The sequence below is a fragment of the Trachurus japonicus genome, chromosome 15 (assembly GCF_045865225.1).
Source record: "Trachurus japonicus isolate A0001 chromosome 15, Traja_1.0".
NCBI classification, from domain to species: domain Eukaryota; kingdom Metazoa; phylum Chordata; class Actinopteri; order Carangiformes; family Carangidae; genus Trachurus; species Trachurus japonicus.
Genome location: NC_140921.1, coordinates 6,976,838 through 6,991,026, shown reverse-complemented (window position 1 = coordinate 6,991,026; position 14,189 = coordinate 6,976,838).

Sequence of the window (14,189 nt, the reverse complement as noted above, 5' to 3'; positions counted from 1 at the left end):
TTGCATTTCAAAAAAAAAAAAAAGAGTCCGGAGCAGCATGAAATGAAGTAATTACAATAACATAATTGTGTTTATACAGGCGTCAGAACAAAGAAGTCTTATGGAGAATGTAGCCAAGTGTGTACATTTTGCTTGTAAGTAAAACACTCATTATGCCTGATCAAAGTATATCCAGCAGGGGGGAGAGGAAGAGAAAGAGAGAGAGAGAGAGTGGGAGGAGAGACGCAAGGATGATGCAAGCACCGCCTTTCATTTTCTTAAGGGACGACAGCAAAGACAAAGTGCCCTGTCCTAATGTCATCATCATCACAGTGTGAGGGAAACACTCCACACTGCCACGGGAAAAAGTTTGCATCCATCCCTCTGCACCGAGGAACATGTGAAGAGTTCAGATACAGCAACAAATCACACTGTGTAGCTATTTTAAAGGTCTAATATGTTCAACTTTTTCCTGTGTGGATTCACGAGATGTATCTTTACATCTCCTCTCTCTGCTCAGCTCTGTTAACAACAGGTGTCTGAGCCAATCTACCTTTTATTTGACCTTTAAAGTATAAATCACTGAATAAGTCATGCCACCTGCTCAGCTATATGAATTCAACATGTTTCTCTGAAGCCTGGCTTCGTCTGAGTGACCTGATTACATCATACTAATGCTTTTCCTGATACACCCAACAAGTCCTTTCTGTCTGTTTTTATGCTGTGCTTCAGTTTCTGTGTGTCTGTTTGCCTTTATACTTCATAATACATCACTTTCTCCTTTACCACTGTCAAACTTAATCAGACCCCATCTTTAGAGGAATAGTTGAAATTCACCCTCATGCTGGTGAATACTCTGGAGTAGTTTTTTATTCCTCAAAGTGCATCTGGAGACCCGGGAGGCCGGTTCCAAGTGTCCTGAAGGGATATAGTCCAGAGTTTACTCGAAACGACGTCATTTAGGACATTTTTACAGCCTAAACAGTCTGCCTGGAGCGCGCTCTCACGCTCCAGGTCTCCAGGTGCACTTTGAGGAATAAAAAACTACTCAGGAGTATTCATCAGCATGAGGGTGAATTTCATTGTTTGGTGAACTATTCCTTTAACCTTAAAACTATTAGTTTCAATCCTCGAACTGCTCTTAAACTTTTCACTGGTCGTCATAAGGGCAGAGACACGAGAGCAAATGTGTGTGTTTGTGTGTGTGCGTGGCTCATGCTGGAAGGTATGTACCTACTCCCTCCAGCAACCATACAACATGCACTGGTGATAACACACACACACACACACAGAGCTTGACAAATGTCTGCAGGGTCCTTGCTGCCTCTCGCTGCTGCTGGAGGGTCTGATAAACCAGTGCAGAAGCTAAGATGTCAGGAAGTGTAAAACACACAAGTGTTGTTGTGTGTGTGTGTGGGTTGCTCACTTTACTTACTACAACTAATCACTAAACATGAGAGATGATTAAAGGGATAGTTCAACATTTTGGCAAATTGGCCCATTGCCATAATCCCTATAGTCATAGCAGTACGTTTGTTACCTTTATTTGTCGGTGCAAGCTAGTTTTAGAACGGTGGAGCAGAGCCGTGAGCTGCTCAGAGCTACGCTACGGAGACTGGGATTTCTTGGTTTCTCTCATCAAATACACAATCCAACAACTCCAAAACGCTCTGGTGGACAAGTTGTGACCTGCACATTCACCACGCTATGAGATAATAACAGAACGTTACGACACAGAGTTGTTTTAGAGGGAAATTCAAAAAATCGCTGATGCGCGTTGCCTTCAGGGGCAGTTTTTCATCAAGCAGTCTCTGCATTTACCTCAAAAACAACTCTGTCTCGTAACGTTGTGTTATTATCTCATAGCGTGGTTAATGTGCAGGTCACAACTTATCCACCAGAGCATTTTGGAGTTGTTGGATTGTGTATTTGATGAGTTTGATGAGGGAAACCAAGAAATCCCATTAGCCTCCGTAGCGTAGCTCTGAGCAGCTCGCGGCTCTGCTCCGCCGTTCTAAAAACAGCTTGTACCGACGATTAAAGGTAACGAACCTAAGACTATAGGGATTACGGCAATGGGCCAATTTGCCAAAATGTTGAACTATCCCTTTAAGTCTCAACTCTCTGAAACTCAAACTACAGAAAAGATGAAGGAGCACATTTTCAAATCAACTAGTCTCCAACATGAATGAGCAAACAAGTGGTGTTTTCAGTTCTTGCCTGCACAGGGTGTGTGTGTGTTTGCATGTTGGTCATTGCTGTGTGAGTTCATTTGTGTGTCTGTCATACAGTAGTGTGTGCATCTTCATCAAATTTGAAAAAAAAAGAGGAAAAAAAATGCAAATCTGCGTTGCGGTGGTGACAGCCAACGATTAAAACGGCCAACATTTCCAAGCAGGGTTATCTGTCTCCTCTTTATTTCTGTCCTCTGTCATCGACGGACGGCTGCAGCCCATTTCATCTGTTCTGTCTGAGTCCTGGCAGGAGGGAGGGATGAACGGAGAGAGAGAGAGGAGCGGGAAAAGGGCACACAGTGAGACAACAGCCAGAAAAAGAGGGATGCTGGAGATGTTCAATTAAGCTTCCCTTTATTCCAGGCGCCCACTGGTTCGTTAATCTAGTGGAGATAAATATTATACAGCATTAGCTCCATTCATCCTGCAAAATCAATTCTCTCTCTTTCCCGTCCTTTCTGCCTCTCCCTCCCTCCCCTCTCACTTATTCAGCCCTAACAGAAAAAAAAAGTGCCTGAGAAAATAAATCGCTGCCTCTATAATAAGTGGTCCTAATGCAGATGAATGGTGCTGGATCTCAGAGCAGTGAAGCCTCTCACCCGTCTGCCACCTAGTTTCATTTAGCTCCATAATAAACAGCGAGCCAGACTGAGAGTGAGGCTCCCCGAGCTTCACTCTTTTAATCTATTTATTTTTTACCCCACCACTGTTTCTGTCTGGAGCCCAGTCGTCTCCTGGCTGTGGAGTGGAGGGAAATCAGTATGCGCATGGAGAATAGAAGGTTAATGCACAAAAATAACAAAACGTAAATGCTAATTACACATAAAAACTAAATAAGTCTTGTCTATAAAAGCCACACACCCAGACAGTCTGCTGACCTGACGTCTGTGTCGCCCCAACCCTCTGTCTGACAGGGTTGTACCGATCCACTGTGTGATCAATTTACCAATATATCTTTGTTCCTACCACCGCCTACAGTATGTATGATCGTTCACTTTGAAGAGTCACCAAAAGAAGGAAGCCTTCGGCAGGACGGCTGGCCTTAAAGCCCCAGTATGTAACTTATTTAGCTTTTTATTAGCAAAAATCGAATATGTCTTTCATAAATACGTATTTCACTGAAGTCGAATCACAGCCACATACAAGTGAAAGCTTTCTCGTACCTTAGAATGAGTTGTTACAAATCGTTACAAATACATAAGTGGGCGACGCACCGAACCAAGGCGGCCATGTTGCATCGGCATTTTTTACGTTCAGTGGCAGCGTGACCGTAGGTAACCATGGAAACTCAGAGGAGCTGTGGGCTCGGCCTGTTAAAACTGTCACCACTGTGTAGTGTGAGGAAGGACGGAGGCACTGTTGCATTCAGGTGCAGTCAGGCAGACGGCCGTCGGCAAACCAACCGGATGTCATTTTACTCCACGAGAGAAAGACGGCAAAACGTGGGTCAGGTAAACAATACCACATCACCATGACAACATATTGTCACTCACGCCTGTATTGTTTTGCCTCGTGCTGGCGGACCACTTGTTTACATAGACACTTGTTTATCCTGTTACATGCAGCGTCTGTTGTCTGTCTGACGTCTGCCCGATTTCACGTGAACGCAACATCAAGAACACGTTCAGATATGCAACCGCACCGCAAGATGGGGGGAACTCCTACATACTATCCCTTTAAAGACTGAGGAGCTCTGTTACAGTATGTGTGTGGGGGGAGCTCCTTCACTTTCATTGCTAAGGTCCAACTGGTACAGTAGGAGGAGACCCTGAAGTAGACACAGAAGATGCTGGAAGGATTGTGGCCCTGGGAACACCTAATGATCCTTCATCCTTTCTTGTTGGATGTTTGGTCTAAGCTTGCTTTTAATATCAGATAAGCAGAAGAGGATGGATGAATGGGCAAGGCAAGGACAGGCAATTTTATATTGGAACCTGTCCATTGAATAGAGTATTGTAAATAATGGATTATAATGTACCCTCTATCATATTTATGGATCATATACTGTATATCACTATAAAGTGCATCTCTAGAAAATGACACAACATTTACAGATGGAACAATAATGTGTAATATGACAGTGAGACAAAAACATAAATCATTGCTCGGCTTTTAACTTTGGATCGAAGGTCACACATGTATTAAGTGAGATGTCCATGTGTAGATTGATTATAGATCAGGTCTTAGGTTGTATATTAATCACATGAAAAGTATTAAAGCCTCAGTTCACAGAGAAATACACACTGGTGCAAACTGGTTGATTAAAAAGAAAGAAAGAAAAAACAGCAAGGCAAGGCAATTTTATTTGTATAGCCCAATTTTACAAACAGTTTGTCCGAAAGGGCTTTACATGGCAACATAACAACATACTCTGCCCCTAGACTCTCACATCGACTGAGGGAAAACTCCCAGAAACCCTTAGATTGAGGGAGGGAAAATGTACTTTTCCATGTCAAAGCAAATTTACTTGTTGACACCAAAACCAGAGCTAAAGGTAGAGTGAGTGTTGGAGAATGTAACACTTGGCTGTTGTAACTTGTCAGCTTTAAAGATGAAATGTCAGTGTTGTGTTTACACCTCAACAACAATGTAAGAAAAGGGTAAAAGCAAACATCAATAAAACTGCATCTTTCCTCACTCGACTTTAAGATTTTTTTCCATCGGAAATTGGTGACAGCTTGTTCCAGAATGGAGAAAAAAAACGTAACTTTCTATTTTAGGGAATTAAAGTTTAGCAAAGAACTGTGTCCAAACTACATTAACATTAATGTATCCTGGGTTAAAGTCTGAGCACTGCACAGTAGAGCCACACACCTTCACAAAGACACGTGTGTGGTGGTGTCATGTTTAAAAGAGGGAGCACAGAGATGCAGACGCAGCTGCACCTTTGAAAGCTCCTTCCCTGTGAAGACGTGAAGTGAGACCAAGGTGAGAGGAAGACACAGTCACATAAAACGTGCAGAAGCCCAAAAGCACTCACATCCTCCACAGCTTTTAATAGAAGTGTTAACACACCCCATATTTTTTTTTGCCTCAAATGCCTGAAGTGTTTACATGGTGTCACTGAGAACAAAACAGACCCAAAAGTTCAGGGAAAACAACTTAAGCTTCTGAATCTCTCGAAAAATTCCTCACTAATTTTTTTTTTTATCAGGATCTGAGTTTTTCCCACTTCCACTTCCAACAGCTGACTCCTCACCTCACCGCCATGTTTACGCTCATCTGACAGGATGATACTTAACTTCAAGATGAAAACCAACAGATTTTTACTCTGCTGAGGTTAAAAAACACCAAAAAGCCTCTAAACACTCTGAGGACGGTATTTCCTGCAGCCTGGCCTTGTACCTAAATGCCCCACAGTCCCATGCAGCTCAACTGAAAAGCATCAAATATCCTTCATCATGACCGACGTATAACTGCATAATGCTGCTAATAGAGCACAACCAGCGAGGCCACACGGGCTGTTAAGAAAAAGGGAAAGGAAATGTGAGCCGAGCAGCCTGCAGTTGTTTAAAAAGGGCAGAAAATAAGCCCTTTATTCTCATCTTGCCTGAAAAAAACCGATGATTGTCCATTATCCAGTAATAGCAGGGACACGGTCTGATTATAGCTGCCACACACTGATGATCACATCCTGGTTGGTGACTGGAGTTTCTGAGGTAAATCGATCTCACCTCCATTTTTTTTTTTTCAAACAAGCACCTGAGTTTTGAAAAGCACATGACTGCATAGACGTGTGTGTGTGTGTTTGTGTGTGTGTGTGTGGTGAAGCAGAAGCACAGCTGTTCTGCAACTTCCTGTCAATCAGGTATCCTTTCATGATGATGATCTTTTTTTTTTGTTGTTTGCTACATAAATATTGATCGGTCTAATTATGATAAACTCTCTGAAGTGACTAATAAACCAGGGTTTTGTAAATTTATGAATCACCGTCATCATGTTGCACTGACAGCTGCAGTGCTGATAAGAGTTTAGTATATTTGCATATTCTGAATTTGACAAATGAGCTAATTATTTCATAAACACTGTCACAGTTTGAGTACACTGATTGGAAAGTAACTGCATGTGATCTGAAGTGCTGAGGTCACTGATGTGATCAGATCATCTATTTATTTTAAAGGGACAACGAGGAGTTTGTATTTGGTTATAAAAAAGTTACCGTACCCGTTACTTGTTAATGGGTCACTTTTCGATAAATATATCATTTTGTCGGCTCGCCCAGCATTTCCTACTTTAGGTTTCGCGGATGCTGCCTGGTGGGTCATGGGAATAACGCCGCCAAATCGCCGTTTATGGTCGGAACTACGACTGTATCTGATCATCTTCGAACCTCCGACTTTCATTCTTGATCAATGAAAACATTCTTGGCAAATGTTTTCGCTTTCGTCCGTCTTGCACCGGTCCAAGAATTTCATTGAAAAGTGTAGTTTGAAAACACTTTGCTTTCCAAAACTCCTCGTTGTCCCTTTAAAACCTTATTTTGTCCAAATCCATAATTCTGGGTATTACAGTTTTTCTCTATTGGTTTGGCTCAATTCTTGAAACAGAAATTACATTCTCAAAATAACATGGACAAATCTCCAAACCACCTTGCAAATGTTCACAACAGAATGGCATTTCTCATTGATTTCATCAAATTGCAAATGTCTTAGTACATGTCTCAAGTGTCTTAGTACATCTTTGCAAATGGTTATGTACAAGTACCCTAGAGTTAGCACAATGAGCATACATTTAGCACATTTTCCAAATGAATAGATCTTGCTGATCTAAGCTGATTAGTTGATTCTCAGTCTAATGGTTGCTCTCTCCAAAACATGTCAGCATGATTTCACTGTGTAAATCATCATATGCACAATAGTCTGTTCAACTGTCAAAATTAGTCAACATACTGTAGGCTAATACCATGAAAACCATATGAATTTCTTGCAGCATTTCATAAATTCATGACAGTAATTGACAGTCAGGTGAAATTATAACTTGACTAACGAAGGAGGAGTTCCTACATCTCAGATGACCAATCAATCAGCTGTTTAGCTACCTGACTGGTGCTGTCTATGATTGTGAATGCTGCCAAACGCGTATATATAGCGCTTGGCTAGGGCTAGGGCCTGCATCGCGAGGGAAAATATCCGCTGTGATGTTGATGAAAATATGTGGCCAATCAGAGCGCAGCGTATGGATGGTCAGGAGGATGAAGATGGTGGCCAGGAGACAGAGGGTGATGACAGTGATGACCAGTGAAAATGTCTCTACTCGTGAAACTTTGTTTACTATGAATCCGCTTCACAGACCCCGGTGCTTGGCCGCCGCCGCCGCCGCCGCCGCTGCTCTAGTGGCGGCCGGGCACCGGGGTCTGTGAAGCGGATTCATGAAGCCTGGTTGTCCCGACATGATTCACTCACAACACTGCGGCTGTAACGTTATGTTGTGTGTGTTGTAGCCGAAAAGAAAAGTAGGCTACAACACACACAACATAGCGTTACAGCCGCAGTGTTGTGAGTGAATCATGTCGGGACAACCAGGCTTCATGAATCCGCTTCACAGACCCCGGTGCCCACTAGAGCAGCGGCGGCGGCCAAGCACCGGGGTCTGTGAAGCGGATTCATGAAGCCTGGTTGTCCCGACATGATTCACTCACAACACTGCGGCTGTAACGTTATGTTGTGTGTGTTGTAGCCTACTTTTCACGGTTAAATTATCACCGCGACACACACACAGAGCGGCGAGTCAGTAGTAGCCCCCTGCTACGAACATACAGCGGCTAACCAGCTGCTACTTCCCCGTAAGCAGAAGCGATTGCACCGGGGAAACATGTTGCTAGGCAACCATGTCAACCACACATTCTATGATTATTTCATTATCACGAGAAAACGGTCTTTGTTATCTCGAGATAACGAAATAAATTATTTCGTTATCACGAGAAAACAAACTTTGTTATCTCGAGATAACGAAATAATAAGTCGTTATCACGAGAAAACGATAATAAAAAAATTTATACGGACTTGGCCCTTTAGGGCTTCCGTAGTTTACTGCACTATAGACTTGGTATATTTTTTCTGTTTTTTTTTTGTGTTCATATTTCATACATGTACAGAGAACTGTAGGCCTATACATTTTGTTTTTACAGTACATAATCTTGAGTTACTTTATGTAGGCTATATGTGAATAAAAATGGTTACAATTTCCTTGGCAATATGAGTGCAGTGTGTGTGATGTCAAACTTTGGAGGCTGCTCTTACTGTAAAGTCCTTTTCTTAGGTTTTATACGTCTCTGCCATAGTGACAAAACATCTAAGCATTTTGACTTGCAGTGCTCACAGAATACCACAGGGATGATGCATTTTGGGGGCACTGACTACTTACATGAGAAAGAAGTTTGGTTTTGACGCATAAGTAAACTGTTTTGGGAGAGATATGAGGTTCTGCAGCTCATCCATGGTGTTATGCTGAACCATCCAGTTTATTTTTGGTAAAAGCACTAAGTGAATGCAAATGAGCCAAAAGCAATTGAGAAAGATCTTTGCCATTTTGATGGTACTGACACTTTACATGGTAAAGGAATCTAGTTTTGAAGCATGTGTGAACAGTTTTGGGAGAGATATGCGCTTTTGCTAGTGAGCTGTAATGTTGTGCAGAACTGTAAGACTGTTTGGCCAAATGGTCTTATAGTTTTAAGAATGTAATTTCTGTTTCAAGAAATGAGCCAAACCAACAGAGAAAAACTGTAACTGATCTTTGATGCAGACACTGATACTGACAGTGTAATTATTATTATATTATAATTATATAAATATATATCAACAGTATATATATGGTGCATGGTGTGAAGATGCAGTGATGACTTTACCCTTTATTGGACAAGTAACCACACTCTGTAACTGTAACTTAATGCGTGTCTTGTAAAGGGTTTATGTCATCACTTTGCTCACTGTAAGTATCTTTGAATCATTGAATGAATTGTATTTTTATTCAAAACACAGACACTGAACAATCTTTGAACAATATAAATCTATTTCATCTGTATTAAGAACCCTAGAGGGATTTTTTTCCGAACTGCGCCTTTGTAAGTACAGTTGTTTTGTTGTCATTTATTGACACTTTATTGTCAAGTGTCTAGATGCTTCACAACTGAGTTACAGTGACAATCTGAAGCAGAGACAAAGAAAATCACGGAGCAGTTTTTTTTTATTTTCAGTATTTGACTCTCCGCTGCAGCTCGATGGGAACGACATGTCTTTGGTTTGGTGCTTTTCAAGTCAATTTCAGAAAAATGGCCTCAAATCAGGAAAATGACTTAGCAATTTTTTGTTTCCCTGTCGTCTGCTCTGCGCTCGGCTCGTGATCGCTCATGACTCCCTGTAATTTACAGAAGCAGTTGAGTTGAACATGTGCAAATTATAAAGCAATTTGCGTTACTACAATCGATTATTCTAAGAATACACTACAATGGCAGCATTGTATAAGTTGTGTATTATGCGCACACACAGACCCACACACACATACAAGAAATAATTATGTTTTTCATAGGTGTTGTGAAAAGATGTGTATTTGAATGCAGGGCAGATGAATGTCAAGAGCATGTGGAGATTGAACAACACAAAGAGCACAGCTGCAAATTTCTTCGAATAACCCTCAAGGATTCAAAATCACAGTTTTCGTTTCTCCAATATGCACTTCTCCTTCTTCTCCTCCGCACCTCCGTCTATTCTTCTACTTGTCCTTCAGCTCCTTTCCCCTCTTCACTTGGTTCGTGCCGTGTAATTTCCCTTCATCTTCACTCTGTGTTTCTTTTCCATCATGCCCCCTGTTTGTGTTTCCTCTCTAATCTACCTCTCCACTGTTCATTCACCACTTTTCAGCCTTTTCTCTTTTTTTCACCTTTGCAACCAGTTCTCATCATCCTCTCTCTATCGCTCTCTCCTGTCGTTTCCCCTCTTCATCCATCCTCTTTCATTCCCTTCACGTGGACTCTCTCTCATCTGCTCGTATGTTCCTGCTCTTTTGTACCGTCTTCCCTCTCAGCAGAGGCTGCGCAGTGACTAATTACCCTTGTCAACACAACTTTCCATTATTGACACATCAGGCTATGGTGGATGCTGGGTTGCCGCGGGCTACGGCTCTCTCCTCCATTTGCTCTGGAAGGGTCATCTATATACATTAAGGTTAAATCTTTGCAGCCATTTTCTGCTGTGTTTTGGGATCATTTTCTGATGAAATGTGTGCATGTGCGTGTGGCTGGAGAGGAAGATGAGAAGGGTTTTTTAAGATCAAATGATTCATTGTTCAGCATGTATGACCAGCTTTAGCTTGAGCCTCATATAAACTGCTCTATAGTTGCATCATTGCATAAACTCGTGTGCTCAGGTTTTGTTTGGATCAGTTGTTGCACCTGTTTTTATCACCTCGGCCTCGTTTATTCTTACATTCAAGTCACAGAGCTCAACATCTGTTTTTTTCTGAGACATAAATCCCCAGTGATCCCTTGAAAATCCAGAAGGTCGTTCAGCATCAGTCATCACGGTTTTAAGGACACGTCTGTTCATCTGGATCAAAAAATATTTCACAATAAAAGCATTTATTTTATCCTTTCTTTAGAAAAGGGAGTGGCCAAAAATGCAAAAAAACATGCACCTTTTTATTAAAAAATATTCTAAATATAAAGATTAGTTTTCTTTGCATGATTTTGATGACCTTTTCTCCACATCTGGACCAATTCTGGGACAGAAAAGTTCCAGTTGGTAAGTCAAGTCTGTGGAGGTACACACACCAGACCTGAGCCAAGGATTTAGGTCTATGTTGGGCCAGAGGTTTGATCTGTGCAGGTGTTTATGTGCATGTTCTTATGACGCACACCGGAAGTGGGCGTGGCCATTTCAGAAACACATTAAACCATGATGAGAGTCCTTCATGGGTCTCAGCACATCACTCTTGTCTCTGGTGTCTTTTCCCATCTGACAGGCTCTGTGTTAACTGTTATTAACTCGCCTTCTCAACATCCGACCAATCACTGATGGGTGAAAACCTGCGACTGTGACAAGATGGAAAGAAGAAGAAGAGTCTTTAAGGATTTTCAAAAAACCTTCAGATGCACGATGACGTGTCGTCAGGACTCTGCAGGGGTTTGAGTTGGTTATTTATGTTGCAGAGAAACAGAGGCAGAGCCATATACGTGACTTGGAGGTAATGATGACACATTAAAAGGTGCACACCGCGGCGAGGGGCACTTTTGACTTTCTCAGCCCAGTGTGTTTTGATTGAGTGCGCAGTCATTAACCCAGATCTGGATGCCAGGAGAGTTTGTGAGGCTGTTAATACCTGATTACAGTTTGGCAGCGCCGTCCTGTCCAGTGTTTATCTGAGAACAGATTTTCATTAGAATAAAATTCCAACAGTGATTGATGTAAACTATTAAGTTACTTCATCAACTGGTATACTAAATGTGTCTTATATATGTACATTTTCTCACAATAAAAGCAGCAAACAACAAAGAGCTGCAGAAGCAACACTAAAGAGAATGGTAGAACAGAAGACACATTTGACAGAGGTGTAAATGAGAGGTGTAAGTGGTGATGAAAGAAGGTGCAGGCTTTGATGTCTTTGAAGCAGCAGAGACACCCACAAGAGGCATTTATAATTGTCAGTATTTTTAGCTCTTCTTTAAACGAGCTAAATTGACTCCTGAGCGCTGCTGCTGCAGCAGTGACCAGATGGACGAATCTGCACAGATCTGTTTTTATTTTTTTCTTAAAGGGATAGTTCAACATTTTGGCAAAATGGCCCATTGCCATAATCCCTATAGTCATAGCAGTAGGTTCGTTACCTTTATTTGTCGGTGTGAGCTACGCTACAGAGGCTAATGGGATTTCTTGGTTTCCCTCATCAAAATGTACTCAAATACACAATCCAACAACTCCAAAACACTCTGGTGGACAAGTTGTGACCTGCACATTCACCACGCTATGAGATAATAACAGAACGTTACGAGACGGAGTTGTTTTAGAGGTAAATACAGAGACTGCTTGCTGAAAAAATGTCCCTGAAGGCAACACGCATCAGCGGTTTTGCATGAATTTATCTCTAAAACAACTCTGTCTGGTAACGTTCTGTTATTATCTCATAGCGTGGTGAATGTGCAGGTCACAACTTGTCCACCAGAGCGTTGTGGAGTTGTTGGATTGCGTTATGTTGATGAGTTTGATGAGGGAAACCAAGAAATCCCATGAGCCTCCGTAGCGTAGCTCTGAGCAGCTATTGCACTGACAAATAAAGGTAACTTACCTACTGCTATGACTATAGGGATTATGGCAATGGGCCAATTTGCCAAAATGTTGAACTATCCCATTAACCAGACTTCGGTCCTAAGGCGGTCGAGCCTCTAAATTCTGGTGAGTGTCCTGCCCATCCACCTATTCTGTATTTCTATCAGTGCATTTAAAACTAAAGGCCTCCCTCGGGTTGGACTGCAGGCTGCACTGACTTAAATATCAGATACTGTAGGTGTCTGTGGAGCGGGGGGGGGGGGGGTTGAGGATGGGACCCAGCAGACCCTGTATCTCCACTCTCCATTAACATAGTCAGCAGCTGTGAAAGGGCAGAGCGGAGGCCGCCTGGAGATTTATCAGAATGTCACCGTACGCCACATTAGCCCTGACACCACAGTCACACACACACATACACACACACCTATACAGGTACGGGGGGTTTACAGGGTCACTTTCCCCATACCAGCCCAGTGGTGGTTTATGAGGACCCTGCTTTCCCGTTGTCCTAGAGAGGTGGCTAAAAGATCAAAGTGGTCTAAAAAAAATAAAAAAAATTCCTGTCTACTTAGAATTAAACTACTGTGTAAGAATCCAGAGAAACGAAAATCTAACATTTTGGTGGATTGAGAGGACAGGGCGGGAGGAGGCGTTTCCTAGCACAATGGTGATTTATGAGGACCACCCTTGTTTATTAGGACATAACCCATACACACACACAATCAGGACAAAACCCTTGTTTGTGAGGACCACGCTGGTTTAACTGGACATTACCCATACACATACACAATCAGGAAAAAACATTGTTTGTGAGGACCACGCTGGTTTAACTGGACATTACCCATTCACACACATACACACACAAAATCAAGAAAAAAACATTGTTTGTGAGGACCACGCTGGTTTAACTGGACATTACCCATTCACACACATACACACACAAAATCAAGAAAAAAAACATTGTTTGTGAGGACCACACTGGTTTAACTGGACATCAGCCACACACACACTTAAGCAATATTACCCGAGAGGGTTATATTGCGAAATACAACCATTACCAACTAAATAGAATGTATCATCAAAATATATTCATTTTGATGGGCAATTTGCTCTCAAATTTGAATGTTTTTTGCGAGTGCACTGACCGTTTCCAGGGAAATACATGGGGTACAACTAATACAGGAAGAAGCAAGAAGCGATAAATCTTAAGGAGATGCACGACTACAGCAGCCGACTGAGAAGGGGAGACATTGAAAAAGACTTTGGTCGAAATGTCTGTGCTTGCCTGTCCTGCAATAAAGAATCGCCAAAGGGATATAGAGAGTGTGCTGGCTTTTTCTCCCCTTCTCAGTCTGACTAATACCTGAAACACAATCAGTTACGTCAGTAGACTCCTATGTGTAATGGAACATAGTTCACCTCTACAGCAAATAATCCGACCCTTAGTAACGACCTAGCAACAGAAAGGATTTTCTAGTCCCAGATGAGTGAACTCTGAGCCGACGTTAATGTTTTATCACAGTCTTGGTCCCTGACAGACTTTCCCAAACTAAACCAATACCATGTCGCCAACACAGCTGATGGGGAAAGCCAAACACTGCGATTACTCCAGATTATTTAAAAGCCCAAAAGTCAGAGAGAGAGAGAGAGAGAAACATAGAGGTATCTTCTGTTTCATCCAACGAAATATTCAGCCCCAGGCCATATTTTATTTTCA